Source organism: Erpetoichthys calabaricus, chromosome 1 (genome assembly GCF_900747795.2).
Source record: "Erpetoichthys calabaricus chromosome 1, fErpCal1.3, whole genome shotgun sequence".
In the NCBI taxonomy this organism is placed as follows: Eukaryota; Metazoa; Chordata; class Cladistia; order Polypteriformes; family Polypteridae; genus Erpetoichthys; species Erpetoichthys calabaricus.
In genome coordinates this window covers 340,021,388-340,037,818 of record NC_041394.2, presented here as the reverse complement: position 1 = coordinate 340,037,818, position 16,431 = coordinate 340,021,388, and the positions used below count along the sequence as shown (strand labels likewise).

Sequence of the window (16,431 nt, the reverse complement as noted above, 5' to 3'; positions counted from 1 at the left end):
GCTGAAGTGTCGTTAACGATGGTTACCTTTGATATTTGATGGCAGACAAAGACCACTGCCTGTTAACTCAGGGGTCGCCAACTCCAGTCCTGGAGGACCACCGTGGCTGCAACTTTTCATTCTAACCCTTTTCTGAATAAGTGACATGTTCTTGCTGCTAATTAACTTCTTTTGAACTAATTTTAATTGATTTGCTCTTGAAGACTCAGACCCCTTAATTGTTTATTTTTCCTTAATTAGCTGCCAAACAGTAATAAGATACAAAATGAGACAAAACAACTGGTGTCCATCATACAATATCTGAAAATAAAGAAAGATGACGGTCTCAGGAATGTTGATCTGCTCAGGTCCTCAAAACATTTTAACAGCACTCTTAGAAAGAGAACACCAACAATTTTGGAAAAGTCTGCTAATGCACCACGAGAGCAGCCACAAGACATGGAATTAAAGAACTGGACAAGACTTGGCACCTTATTAAGCAGCCTGTTGGAGTTTGAGGCCCTGTTGGTCTTCTGTTGGCTCCCTTACTTCACATTTCATTTCGGTTTGGGTGCCATTTAAGGAAGAAATGAAGCAATAAAGAGGAACGAAGGAGAAAAAAATCTTAAAAGTAAATCAATTAAAATGAATTCACAAGAAGTTAATTAACAGCACAAACAGGGCACTTAATTAAAAAGGGTTAGAATGAAAACCTGCAGCCACGGTGGTCCTCCAAGACCGGACTTGGCGACCCCTGTCAGCTAACTGACTAAAACCAATCAGAAAATTGCTGCTCAGTCACCCTTTCACCTGTTGAGCCAATCATGATGTTTCATTGCAGTAACAGATTTTATAGAACCTCTCGTTCCCATTTTGAAGCGTTTGATTCTGTCTAACTGTGAATTTCCCTTCTGCCAAAGTGAATTGCTAATTGACCCGACTTGAGCCATTATGACATCCTTTATTACACCGCCATTACAGAGATAGACACTAATAGTGTTTAAAAGTTTAATTGTAGTAAAGAAGGCCATGAATTTTGCTTACTGCAAGGGTGCCTAATCGGTAGATTGGAAAGGTAGTGCAAATAGATCGCGTTGCATTCAAAAACATTTTTTAGATGTTAGTCTGTCATATCTCCTCCCTATGGCATTTGCCACTTGATTGACATACAGGATGGCCAGTCTGAGATCTCTTTTCTTCTAACACACTGGTCATCCTGCACGCATGATCAAATGCATGAGCTACTGCAAAACTCCGGCTATCTAAGTGATCTAGTTAGCCTTCCAATTTATATTGACTAAAGAAGGGATACGAAAAAAGAAATTGGTAGGGGGAGGCTGACATGCGGAATGGGAGGAAGACTTTTTTTTCTCACAATGTCACAATTGAAGTGTGTTTGTCTGATCTGTCAATCTATCATCGCTATTCCAAAGAAGGAAAATGTGGAAAGGCACTTTCAAACTGTTCATAAAAACTACAAAACTGACTTCCTTCCAAAAAGCAATCTGAGAAGGAGAAATGAGAGGCACTTTTATTACTAAGAATTGGTTTAAAATGTTGTACTAAAGGGCGGCACGGTGGCGCAGTGGGTAGCGCTGCTGCCTCGCAGTTGGGAGACCTGGGGACCTGGGTTCGATTCCCGGGTCCTCCCTGCGTGGAGTTTGCATGTTCTCCCCGTGTCTGCGTGGGTTTCCTCCGGGCGCTCCGGTTTCCTCCCACAGTCCAAAGACATGCAGGTTAGGTGGATTGGCGATTCTAAATTGTCCCTAGTGTGTGCTTGGTGTGTGGGTGTGTTTGTGTGTGTCCTGCGGTGGGTTGGCACCCTGCCCGGGATTGGTTCCTGTCTTGTGCCCTGTGTTGGCTGGGATTGGCTCCAGCAGACCCCCGTGACCCTGTGTTCGGATTCAGCGGGTTGGAAAATGGATGGATGGGTGGATGTTGTACTAAAGCCTGAACCACCACCTGATCAGTGTTGCTATGTGTGGGTTTACAAGTCAAACAAAGTACAAGGCGAGTCAAACCTAGTGTCAAAATTACAGAAAACTAATAAAGATAACTCAATTGAAATACTGCGAGGAAAAAATTAAAAAGTGTTGTGAGGTGATTTACAAATTTAAAAAGCACACAAAAATTCACCAGGAAAAAAACATGCACCCCCCCCACCCCAAACCAAGCTCTTTTCTGGCATGAAACCATACTGCTGCTCACTAATCACCTCACTTATTAACCGAGCTTCCACTACTCTTTCCCATAACTTCATGCTGTGGCTCATCAATTTTATCCCCCTGTAGTTACTACATTCCTGCACATCCCCCTTATTCTTAAATATTGGCAACAGTACACTTCTTCTCCACTCCTCAGGCATCATCTCACTTTCCAAGATTCCATTAAACAATCTGGTTAAAAACTCCACTGCCATCTCTCCTAAACACCTCCATGCTTCCACAGGTACTGTATGTCATCTGGACCAACGGCCTTTCCATTCTTCATCCTCTTCATAGCTGTCTTTACTTGTTCCTTGCTAATCCGTTGCACTTCCTCATTCACTATGTCCACAACATCCAACCTTCTCTCTTTCTCTTCACTCATCAGCCTCTCAAAGTACTCTTTCAATCTGCTCAACACACTCTCCTCGCTTGTAAGTATGTTACCATCTTTATACTTTATTACCCTAACCTGATGCACATCTTTCCCAGCTTGGTCCCGCTGTCTAGCCCATCGGTCCTTTTCTCCCTCCTTAGTGTCCAACCTCTCATACATCTTTTCTTTAGTCTTCGTCACCTCTCTCTTCACCTTGTGCCTTATCTCCTTGTACTCTTGTCTACTTTCTGCATCTCTCTGACTATCCCACTTCTTCTTTGCCATCCTCTTTCTCTGTATACTCTCCTGTACTTCCCCATTCCACCACTGGGTTTCCTTTTCATCTATCCACTGTCCTTATGTCATGCCAAGCAAATTTGTATTGTTGTTCATATATTGTTCTGGCAAAGTTTTATACCTGATGCACTTCCTGACGTAACCCTCCCCATTTACAGTATCTGTGCTTGGGACCAGCACGAAAAAACACACTGGATTGTGCATTCCCTGTGGATGGGATCCTGACCTTTTGATTTAAACACTGATAATCACATTAAAAGTATCGATTTTACACATTTTTGATAATTTGCAAGTTCATTAGAAACTATTTTTAAAAAGCATTTGATGGTGAGAGCATGATTATTAAACATGTTGTGTAAAGTGGGAGTACTTTTCCTTGTGCGCTTTTCACTTTTCATTGTCCTGCATTCACACTGGAAGTGCTGCGGTCCACCAGCCAAAGCCGTGTGACTGTGAATGTGAGGCAGCGGGCAAAAGAAAGCGGGGCTTTCTTTGGATTTATTTTACTACACTGAGAAATAATGAATCAAAAATGGGATAGGTGTCAGAGGCTGTATGTTATTATGGCAATATGACAAACCTGGTAAAACTCATGACAGTCAGACACACTGCCAAACATGAGGAGCTATTACAGTGGCAATCAGAAAAGAGCACAAACATTCAGGGAAAAGAGCCTGGCACAGCAGCCGAAGGGCTGCAGTTGATGCTTAAAGAAGCCAGAAAGGCCGGCAGTACCCAGGAATGTTAGTACTGTAAACTGATGTAGGGTCTTCTAATTGTTTGAATAGACAAAAAACAATGTCTTCTTTTAGTGAGGAGTAAATTATAGTTATAGCTTGATGAATCGACATACTTAGAACACCACATTTTCAAACATTCTGTATTTATTATGTCCAGTGTGTAAAAAAAAAAAAAAAAAAAAAAAAAAAAAAAACTATTACAGTGATCCCTCGCTATTTCGCGCTTCGCGGCTTCACTCTATCGCGGATTTTATATGTAAGCATATTTAAATATATATCGCGGATTTTTTGCTGGTTCGCGGATTTCTGAGGACAATGGGTCTTAATTTCTGGTACATGCTTCCTCAGTTGGTTTGCCCAGTTGATTTCATACAAGGGACGCTATTGGCAGATGGCTGAGAAGCTACCCAACTTACTTTCTCTCTCTCTCTCTTGCGCTGACTTCCTCTGATCCTGACGTAGGGGGATTGAGCAGGGGGGCTGTTCGCACACCTAGACGATACGGACGCTCGTCTAAAAATGCTGAAAGATTATCTTCACGTTGCTACCTTCTGTGTGCAGTTGCTTCGTGAAAGGACATGCTGCACGGTGCTTCGCATACTTAAAAGCTCAAAGGGCACGTATTGATTTTTGCTTGTTTGTTTTTCTCTGTCTGTCTGTCTCTCTCTATCTCTCTCTCTCTCTCTCTTTGTCTGCTCCTGACGGAGGGGGTTTGAGCTGCCGCCTTCAACAGCTTTGTGCCGCGGTGCTTCGCATACTTAAAAGCCAAACAGCCCTATTGATTTGTTTGCTTTCCTCTGTCTTTCTGACAGTCTGTGCTCCTGACGCGCACTCCTTTGAAGAGGAAGATATGTTTGCATTCTTTTAATTGTGAGACAGAACTGTCATCTCTGTCTTGTCATGGAGCACAGTTTAAACTTTTGAAAAAGAGACAAATGTTTGTTTGCAGTGTTTGAATAACGTTCCTGTCTCTCTATAACCTCCTGTGTTTCTGCGCAAATCTGTGACCCGAGCATGACAATATAAAAATAACCATATAAACATATGGTTTCTACTTCGCGGATTTTCTTATTTCGCGGGTGGCTCTGGAACGCAACCCCCGCGATGGAGGAGGGATTACACTCGGGCTGTAAAAATCAGAGCTAAAAGCGGCAGCCCTGAGTGTTACTTGGGCAACAATGGCTTCTCAAGTTTTTCAGCAGCCCAAGTGTTGCCCGCTCTTGCCAGGGATACAAGAAGTGCTGTTGGGGAGCCTCTCATCAGCAGTGCTGACGAAGTGAATCTGTCTTCAGGCAGTGCAATTGAAATGGACAGTGAAACCGAAAGAGATTCTGATGATCCGAAAGTGACACTCGCTTGGTATTTGCATCGTTATTATACTTTTTACACTTCACACTGTGTGTTTTGCACTTTTTACAGTAAAAAATAAAAATGTCATTTGTTGAGCCCAAAAATGCATGCTTTTTACATATTTTTCAAAAACACACATAACACTAAAGCTTGTTGGTCTTTCACAGATCATTTGCAGGAACTGAACACGTTTAAAAATTTCAGTTAATAAACAAGCAAACAAGTCTGATCTTTGGCACTGTATGTAATAGTCTACTAATGCAAAGTGTTTAAAATGTGCCTTTTTGATGTCTACACAGACTAAGCTTTTATAGAAGATTAACCATTCTTACAAGATGACACTCTGGTTGCATCAGTATTGGTATCAACATTGGCAATACTGCCCTCAGTATCACCTGGTATCGGATCGAAAAGAAAACCAACAGCATCAGCCATCATTAGTTTTCAGGTGTAAATACTGAAAAGCAGGTTTTCAATTTGAATAATGAATTTTGGCTACGAATAATCGAGAGTTGTGAAAACGTATTTACAGACAAAGAGATAATGAATTGTGTGGGACAGGCCAGTGTACGGTGTGACAATCAACCCGTCTTTATTTTGGATAGCTTTGTCAACAGCAGTGTAGGACAGACTGACATTACCATTTTTAACATGGCTAGAACACAATTCCTGTTTTAAAATGCCTGCTGCCTGACACTCGTATTGCCAGCTAAAAACTCTTGTTTCCATGGCCGGGCCCCTCACCTGAATGCAGCCTTCATGCCTTACCTGATAAGACAATCGATACCAGACCATGTTAACATCCAAGGACGTCTCTCAGAGGCACAAGCTGGACACTCAAGTTCAAACAAAGGACCATAAATCAAAGATGCGTAACACTGATGGACTGCACTTTGCACCAGTGGTCATTCAAGAGGATGGACTTATGCAAACTCCAGAAACCAATCTCAACAAGACCTCTATTCCATCCTTTAAAAACACTTATAAGAGACAGATCATCTCATCAAGCTTACAGCTCTCAGACTGGCCATAACTTTGGCTGTCCATAGTTTACAGGGTTTGGCCTTAACAGAAGTTGGAGCATTCGCTTTACTCAGAGGGGCAACTGTGCTTGATTGGAAAGGTGGAAGACCTGTCTGCACTGGAGTTGGATGAGGGTGACATTAGCCTAAACCTTGCTGAAGAATAGCTAGTGCACAAGCGGAGATGGTATCTTAAAGGCCACACAATCATCTTGCTCATTATGGCAAAGAACCGATCACCAATTCCTCAGAAGACATGACGTTGGTAGCAACAACAGGACTGACATGGAGTGTGGAACCTCAAAAGAAACTGCAGAAGGTGTGACCACGACGGAAAAGGAGACAAGCTCCTAAAACAAAAGAAAGCATGTTGAAGATCTTTCCAAGTGTTTGGAGAAAGCCAACCAAGAAACGAACAAAGCCTCACTCACATCAAACTATAAGTACACCTGTTTTGATTTTGAGAACTATTAAGTGTTATTTAATTGAAGACGGATGCCATTCCTGACAGAGGTGTTCACATAAGTGTAGGACACAGGGGTGACCCACACAGCCTGGTTGGGCTCTGCGTGATACAGTTACATGTAGCAGTCACCAAATTGGAATTAGCTTCCACCTCATGACCACAGTCCAGTACAAAAAGAAATACAAACAGACGTTAGTGAGATTTGGGGCAAAAACCAGAGTACCTGTACATGTCAGGGACGAGCTATAAACCATCATAGGGTACAGTCACATTCAAGTCCACGACCACACCAAGATAAGTTAGATTTGCCAGGCCTCTAAACGTGAGCATCTTTAGAGAAGTGGAAAAAATAAGAATTAAAGAGCAGACATGGAAACTGCAAAGAGACTTAAAGAACATGCTGAGAATCAAATTCAGTCTGCTAATACTGTGAAGCAGTAACACAAACCTCAAATCTCTATTAACTTCTAATACTCACTAACAGGCATTACTGGTTTGGCTTTAGCACTGAAACATTGGGGTTTACAATATTTCATAAAAATTTAAAAAAGCACAAATAACTTTCATATATCTGTAATTGTCCATTCAAGCAATGCATGGATTTTAAAAAGCAACATCCATTGCTGCCACGAATGGCCACATCCAACAGCAACACCCATGTTTGTTTTTCTTTGTTGTTCTTATTTTTTTTAGTAAAGAACTTGGATAACCAAAGTGGTGAGGAAGGTTTGACTCACCTATCTGCAACAGTAACTGCCAGACCTGCGCCCTTTGTCTCCCAGAGTGCCTGATCTAATTTCTGGGCTGCCAGCAGAGCTACAGAATGGAAGTTGAGGATAAAAGAGCAGGGGCCTCATGTATAAATGGTGCGTACGCACAGAAATGTTGCATACTCACGTTTCCACGTTCAAATCGCGATGTATAAAACCTAAACTTGGCGTAAACCCACGCACATTTCCACGGTACCTCATACCCTGGCGTACGCAATTTCTCTGTTCGGTTTTGCAGACTGGCGGCACCCAGCGTCAAAGCAGTGCTACTGTTCCTGTGTGGTCACCCTTTCTTTCTTAGCTCCACTTTCCTGACGCGGCTTTATAAATACACTGAAACTAACTGCATATTGTTTATTAGTATAATGCATCTGATTGTAATTAACCTGCAGCAATGTAATGGTCCAGGTAATAGCCATAGTATTCCAAATACCATAACTGCTTTAGCATTGTAACTCTCAATGCATCTTCTTCTGTCAGCTGCTCCCGTTAAGGGCTGCCACAGCAGATCATCTTTTTCCATATTACTCTCACTGCACCACTCGGAGTATTTATATCACTGTATCTGAGTGGGGAATCACAGCAGCAGCTAATTGGAAAGACAATTATCGGTATACAACATTAAGCAGACGCTGCCTCAGCCACGGCAAAACGCTTCAGAGACCTTCCTGTACGGACTTCGCGGTTTAGAAAACGTTTCATCCCAACAACTATAAACGCACTCAATCAGTCCATCAAGTGCTCCTTGTAGAACTGTTTGTACTTATAAGTACAATTACCTCACTGTAAACTTGCACTACAGTTGTAATATTGCACAACCTGAGCCATTTTATAAAGCGCGTATGATGACGATATCATTTTTAAGATGAAATGCAGCAAAATATGTTGATTATATTATACAGATAAAACTTTAACTTCATTTAAATAATCTGTATTGTTAATAATTAAACATGTGAGGACACGGTGCCGCAGCGCTAGCTAGTTCAGGGATTGTTCCAGCATTGCGTTGTATTATTGCTGGTGCTGATGCGACACTGGAAGGATAGACGGATATAATAATTAAACATGTACTACAAAGATATTTCAATGTTCCTTAAAAGTTTTGAAGAATCGGCGTTCCAAGCTTACAGATGGCTTCACGTCTATTACATAGCTGATTGTGTGGCGATTGAGTTTTTGGAGAAAGAAAAGTAAGGACAGGAATTGGAGGTTAGTACGTTTGAAAGAGACAGTACTTCTGTAATAAATTATTTCATCGAAGGTCGCACATGGCGCAGAAAGCCTCTTGTGTGAGATATGAACAATCACTGCGCCACTGTGTTCCCATGTTTAATAACATGCTTTCATTCCTATCATCATGAAAAGATATCACGTATACATCTCAGTATTTTAATTATTCAGAGAGCTATAATATCACGAATGTAATGGATTATGTGTCCTGTCGGAGAAAGAGAAAGCCTGTTTAAGAAGCAGGTAGTGATTCACACATGTAGAGCACATAGAAGATCAAATACAGAACAAAGCATTTAATGTGCCACTTTAGTTACAATGGAATTTGAGAAACTAGTAAATTAAACGATTTTAAGATGAAGTTTATGATGTTCTACTTTAATGGCAAAATAAACTACGTGATTAAAGTGGAAATTTCGAGATTAAAGTTGACATTTTGTGCTTTTTTCCCACTGTCTGCCTATTTTTTTTTGTCTGTACCCTAATAAGCTTTCATATGACAGTCAGACGGTGGGCTACCACTCACCTTTTCACTGCGACTTTGATATGTGACTACTTCTTTTTTATTTCGGGCACTGTGCGACTTTGTGAAGTTGAGCCTTCGAGTTTCTCCGACACTCTGTCACTCGATCAGCTTCCTTTTGTTGATTATACCACTGTTTAAACCAACAAACAGTACGTTTTTCCTTTGCCTCCACTTGGTATTCGCTGAAATTCTTAGATTTTCCCCCGTTCCTTTCCCATTGTCTTTTCACAGAAGGCTATTTATATTGATTTGCATATTCAAAGAGGTGTAATTCTGGGAGGAGTTGGGGCGGGACAGAAGGCGCGTGCACGTGCGTTACTTTTCACACTGATCTGGATTTATGCAGCAGAAGAACGTGGAAGTTTGTGTACGCACAGATTCCTGCATCTGGATTTTTCTGTGCGTACGCACATTCCCGCTTTTGTGCTTACACCATGTTATAGTGTGAGTTCTACGCACGACGTTATACATGAGGCCCCAGGTGTCCAACACCACAACAAGAGAAGAAGCACAGACCATGGCTGCCTTCTGTCATCATGGGCAATGTAAGATCCCTAATGAATAAAATGGATGAGCTCTCAACGCTGGTCAGACGTCAAAGGGAATACAAACTCAGCAGTCTCATTTGCTTCACTGAGACGAGGCTTAGAGCTGAAACACTAGACTCTGTGGGTGGGCTGGACGGATTTAAAATTGTGTGGGCAGACAGAAGATGAAGTGAAAGTGGTAGGAAGAAAGAAAGTGGACTTGCACCATTTTTCATTCACAACAACGGCAACACCAGACACTACAATTAAAGCACCAGACCTGAATGTATTGCGGGGAGGGGGGTAGGCTTACAACCTTGCTATATTCTAAGACAGTTTTCACATGCCATTGTGCCGATAGTTTACTTCCCTCCCTCGGCAGATTCACAATCACAACAGACACAGTATATTCTGGAATAAGCACTCTCTACTCACCATCTCTGTGCTTTCATCACAATTTCTGGGCTCTTTAACCATGTTTCATGTATGCTTAGTGAGTCTCACAGCCAGGACAGTGAGGGTCGCAGCCACTGTATCACAGATCACATCAAGTTTTGTGAGGGTAATGCAGTCCTCACAAAGGCAGTGTGCTGTTTCCCTAACAACAAACGATGGATCACAAAAAACTTGAAAGCCTAAGGAGTATGAAGAAGAGAACCTGCAGGTCTGGAGATAAAGATGAAATCAAGCAGGTGCAGTCAGAGCTGAAGCAGCAGCTCCGTCAGGGGAAAGCCCACTACAGAGACAAACGTGACCACAAGTTACAACAAAACAACATGAAGGAAGTGTGGAATGGAGTAAGGATTATCACTGGCAGCTGTAAAACATGCAGAGGAAGGGAACATGCACAGACCTAATTAGATAGATAGATAGATAGATAGATAGATAGATAGATAGATAGATAGATAGATAGATAGATAGATAGATAGATAGATAGATAGATAGATAGATAGATAGATAGATAGATAGATAGATAGATAGATACTTTATTAATCCCAAGTGGAAATTCACATACTCCGGCAGTTGCATACTGATAAAGAAGATATTAAAGAGTGATAACAATGCAGGTATACAGACAGACAATAACTTTGAATAATGTTAACGTTTACCCCTTCCCCTCCACCCCGGGGTGGAATTGAAGAGTACATAGTGTGATGGAGGAACGAACTCCTCAGTCTGTCAGTGGAGCAGGAAAGTGACAGCAGTCTGTCGCTGAAGCTGCTCCTCTGTCTGGAGATGATAGTGTTTAGTGGATGCAGTGGATTCTCCATAATTGACACGAGCCTGCTCAGCACCAGTCGCTCTGCCACAGATGTCAAACTGTCCAGCTCCGTGCCTACAATAGAGCCTGCCTTCCTCACCAGTTTGTCCAGGCGTGAGGCGTCCCTCTTCTTTATGCTGCCTCCCCAGCACACCACCGCGTAGAAGAGGGCGCTCGCCACAACCGTCCGAAAGAACATCTGCAGCATCTTATTGCAGATGTTGAAGGACGCCAGCCTTCTAAGGAAGTATAGTCGGCTCTGTCCTTTCTTACACAGAGCATCAGTATGGAAGCAGATCTTCCAACAGGTTTGACTCATTCTTGTCAGTCCAGTCCTCCCCTAACACTCCAGACCTCTGTGTGCTCTGCAACTCAACATCAGGAAAACAAAAGAGCTGCTGGTGGACTTCAGGCGCGCCAAAGAGCCTCTGAGACCAGTCACCATTTATGGGGAGACCGTATATATGGTGTAGAGCTACAACTACCTGGGAGTTAACATTAACAACAAACTGGACTGGTCTGATAACACAGTGGCGCTGGTTAAGATGGGCCACCCCAGACCAAACATCCTAAAGAGTCCCCAGTCTTTTGATTATGAAGCAAGTTGCTTCTGGGTGCTTTAAAGCATAAACGGGACTCGTGAAGTGAATCTGTGACTCAAACACCAATGAACGCAACAGCACGTGGGAGGTCCCAGGGGGATTCACTCGAGCAAAGTTCGCAGCACAGCTGAAGAACACGAACGCGCCGCGCGCCTCTCAATCAAGTCGCGTGCGGTAAGTCTGAATTGCGCGAATTTAAACTCACACATCCGTAAAGTGCGCCCCCAAACCCGGAGCACTTACCCTTTGTCTGTCGACGATGTGAAAAGCTCTAACCTCATTGAAACTCCTGCCTCACTCCTCCAGTCTTCCTCCCGTGTGTCTGTCGCTACAATGCGGGGAGACAGCGTTGTTTCAGTAGCCGTCGGTCTGGATGACGTCAGCCGCACGCGACCATAGCTACATTTGACAGTTCAAGTTGAACGCGAAATTAAAAACTCGAGTATGTGCTGTGAAACTTAACAGCTATTCTATCTAATTATGCCATATATCGAGGAGGCCAGTTTAGGATTATTATGCATGTTCACAACGTTTTAATGATGAATGCTTAGAGATAGGCGGAGGGTCAAAAGACTTGTAATTTATGCGCATGCGTGGCACTTTCAACTGTCTCGGAGCGTGCAGGACTCTCGTCTCGCGTTCACAGCATGGAAACTCAAATAAATTAATAAAGGAACAGCAGCTAGTGATGGGCGGAGTGAAGCCTCATGAAGCATAGAAACATTTGAATCATTTGTGTCGGAAATCGTTTGCATTTGACACTTAGCTCTCTTGTGATACCTCCTGGCCATTTTCTTTAACGTTACACAAACTCATGATCAGCTTCAATGACGTCCGTTAAAACTCTATTGCTTTTACTTTTTAGCTGCTAACGCCGACAGGCAGAATGTACTATACGATAGCAAGAGTTAAACAAAAGAAGACGCCTCACTCTTGGAGCCCCGTCTCTTTCAATGAATATTCACTTTTACACTCTATCATTATTATTGCTCCTATTATTAGAAATCACATTTAACAGCCCTACGTTTGGGGTTCCACGGCACTAATGTTGTAGTCAGGGCCGGATTTATATGAAAAGAGGCCCTGGGCTATTCCACTTATGAGACCCTTTCACCTTCCATTTTTAAGTTTGTAAATTACATGAGAGATAATAAAATTTTGCTAACAATTTGAATGTAGTCCCCTCTTGATCTTGAGGCCCTAGGCTGAAGCCTAGTTAGCCTATAGGAAAATCCGGCCCTGGTTGTAGTTAAAAACACACACACACACACAAACTGAAAACGAGCATTGTTATTTATCCTTAAATGTTTTCTTTGTTCTGACTTAATTAAAACGGAGTAGACAGAAAATAAAGGTTTAATCCCGTACTTTGCAATAATGTAGGCAAGCACATTTGAGAAAGAAAGATGAAACCCTTAAGTCAACAGATGTTATTATTCGATCAAGTATCGAGATATTTCATTTATTAATACTTTACAATATTTTGTGGAGCACAAAAGTAACGAATTCGCTAAGAAGAAAAGACGCCATCACAGTTGATTGTGGCTCAACTGACTAAGGTGGTTGCTTTTCAAATTCTGCGCGTAGTGTGTTGGATAACGTAATGTATGTAATAATTATTACATGCGCACTTTCGGTTGTTGTGATTTCAAGACTTAAAAATATAGAGCGTTCTAGCAAGTGAAAACCTGTGTACAGTACTTTGTAGACACAACATTTGGCGACAAGAATGGCTGAACTTTTGCTGCCACTACCACCTCCTTTCTTACCTTTACCTGGTGGTCCTTCTGTGCCTTGGACTCACTGGTTTGAGTCTTTTCAAACTTATCTGATCGCGTTCGGCTTGGACTCCGTACCTGACGCACGCAAGCGTGCCATCTTGCTCCATTGTCTGGGCACAGAAGGGCAGCGTGTTTTTCACACATTGGGGGCAACCGACTCGACTTGATGTTTTTTTTTTTTGGAAGAAATAAGTGGATAGGACTGGCGAGCTTTGTTGGGCTGAATGGCCTGTTCTCGTCTAGAGTGTTCTAATACGACGCGACAGTTCAGGCCCTCAAGAAGCACTTTTCTGGAACACAGAGCGTCCTTTTACGGCGGTTTCACTATCGGCAGTGTAGCCAGTTGGCGGGTGAGTCAATCCGACAATGTCAAGCCGTGCTACGGGAATTAGCAGGGCACTGCAATTTTGGTCCGCTTCAAAACGAGATGATAAGAGATCAGCTGATAGAGAAAACGCATAGTGCACCTGTGAGGGAGAGATTATGACGAACTCACACTAGAGAAAGCGATAAGAGATTGCGTGCCAGGTTGAATCAGAAGTGCAGAGCGCAGCGCAGCGCAGCGCAGCGCAGCTGACAGCAGCTCCTGCTTTATCTGCGCAGACTTTACAGCCCGCTTTCACTGAAGTCCTGCAAGCACCGAGAAACCCCCAAATTTCAGGGCAATATTGTGGAAATTGTGGATCTAACCATCACCAGCACAGGGACTCAAGTTGTCCAGCAAGAGGTCAGAGATGTAGAAAATGCAACAAATTAAACCATCTTGCAAGATGCCGTCGTTCGTCCCAAGTGCCTGAATCTGGGCAGCCCTCACATTCAGCACCAGCATCCATCCATGCAGTGCAGTCTCGTCATCCTAACTTCAAGACTTGTGCAGTATTTATACAGGATGTGTACACACCTTTGCTTTTGGATACCGGCGCTAAAGTGTCTCTTCTTAATTATGCTACATACAAGCAGTTTTATTCTCATTTACCTTTGCAGAGGCAATCTATAGCTCTGGCTGGTTATGGACACACTAAGATTGATGTTCTGAGACCTTTGCTGTTACATGCTCGTTATGGAACAAGATCTTCTTTCTGAATTTTGCTTTCATGTTACAAAGCAAGGAGCCAATATTCTGGGTATTGACTTTTTCCTCAGACTTGGATTTACTGTTCTCGATTACGATGGTGCAGAAATCCTGCAAGTCACTTCTCCGTGGGTGCAAAACCTGCTCTGTTGAAAGGTCTAAAATGCCTATCGGAGTTTGTGCATAAGCCCAGACTTAATCCGTCCATACCTCCTGTCATTCAGCCACTAGCACTGAGAGATGATGTTACTGCACATTTGAAACAGCTTCTGGATGAAGGGATTATAGAACCAGTTAGTGTATTGTCCTGGATCTCCAATCTAGTAATTGCACATAAAAAGTCAGGAGGGTTGTGTCTTTGTATTGACCGTCATGCAGTTAACAAGGCTGCACTGTATAAAAAAATGTCAGTAAATTTAACGGTAAAAATACTGTAAATGGTGAAAGTAAAAGACCTTTTCTGAAAAAAAGGAAAGTTACCTTATGTTCTACTGAAAATTACCTGTATATCTTAAACAATAGATTTCATTATTTTTTACAGCCAAGTTCTGTAAAATCGATATTTTTCTACCTTCAAAATATGCTAAATACCGTTTATTGATGCATTACAGTTACACTGTAAAACTCTGTTAATTTTACAATGTAAAACTGTTAAATAGCGAAGGTAAACAACCGTAAAATGTAAAACGGTAAATCGCTGTTTCAGTAAAACCGGTTACGATATTTGCATAAGGACACGCCCCCTTTACCATATTGTTCCTGGTGAACCGCATCCCTTTGAATAGTAGGGAAAAAACTTTAAGTTAGCAGACTTCTTTTTCCCTGTGTGTTGAAGGTTTTTTGAGGTTATGGAAGCTGATTTATGGTGAGTTGTATTCGATAAGTAGGACACCATACACCAGGCATGTCAAACACGCGGCCCCCGGGCCGCATGCGGCCTGCAACAGAAATCTGTGCGGCCCGCATGACAGATCCTAGTTAGCACTGAACTTGTACTAAATGATTACTGTTGTTTGAGATTGAATCATTCTGCATCTTCGGTGTTACTTATTGACTTTTCTTACTTCTGCCTTCTGACAAAAGCGCGTTTTCCCATGGCATTACGGTACCGGAAATGTCATCTGCTAGTATAAACACGAGCCTTGACCAAAGTTAATGAGCTGCGACATCACAACTGAAGTACTAGGCTGCAGCAGCCTGGCAGCAGGGGCGGCCTTAGGCATGTGCAAACTGTGCACCTGCACAGGGCCGCCACACCAATATATATTGAATATAAAACAGAAAGATAAAATAACAACACAGCTGACGGCAATGTGGCCGAAAAACATTGTGTTTCTTGTTAATTAGTACGCTGTATTTACAAATGTCGCTAGAGTCGGAGCAGTAAGCTATATGTAGTATTATAACGTTCTGCTGTAATGAGAATATCATGGGCCGCCACTTGGTTTTCAAGTTACGGACACGCGTATATAGAAGCGTGTCATGAGCACGAGGCGGCAATGCAGTGTCCGTAATGGATGTGGCCATCCGCCGTGCAGAAGATACCGTATTGACATTGCCAGGTGAAGGGGCCACCGATTCTTTCTCTGCCCAGGGCCGCCACGAGCCTAGAGCCACCCCTGCTAAGGCTACACTACTGACTGGGCTGCTGAGACTGGCCACTGGGCAGAACTAACCATCACGAGTAGTAATAGCTCACATATTTTCACTTTTTTTGCTCTAGTTTCATGTAAATTTGTGCTAGTATTGTAACGAACAGTTAGTGCAGACTACAGCTGAAGATCTGAAGTGGACGCGAGAAGTTGGTGAGTTGTTTATTAACATATTTTTGTGATTTTGAGTTTGTAAAATTATTGTAGGTCAGATGGCTTTTTGCATATCGGCTTATTTTTCAATACAAACTTTGAAGTAAACTTAGTAAAGTAAAATTTGATTTTTGGAGGATTTGTTTTCCAACTTGAATTTCTGAGCAATGAATTCAGTGAGCGTTTTCGTGAGGTCAGTTCACACAAACAGGGCATTGCGCTGTTCTCTTACAACGTTGAGAATGCGCCTACGACTATCCAAATGGAATTGATTGAACTGAAGTCAGATTCTATTCTGAAGGCAAAACACAACGAAGTTGGTGTGCCAGGCTTATATGCTTACTTGCCACCCTCGTATGTGCAGATCCGTAAGTTGGCATCGAGAGTACTGTCTATGTTCGGAAGCACTTACCTTTATGAGCA

The 16,431-nt window shown here is 42.5% G+C and overlaps 1 protein-coding gene across 1 annotated transcript in view; it reads right to left on the bottom strand.

Moving 5' to 3' along the window:
- Nucleotides 1-11,731, bottom strand: part of LOC114666964 (zinc finger protein OZF-like) — a 28,383-nt gene extending 16,652 nt beyond the window's left edge. The window contains exon 1 of the mRNA XM_051927129.1: nucleotides 11,594-11,731. The gene's annotated coding sequence lies outside the window, so the exon portion shown is untranslated. The remainder of the gene's footprint in view (nucleotides 1-11,593) is intronic.
- Between the last annotated feature and the right edge of the window lie 4,700 nt (nucleotides 11,732-16,431).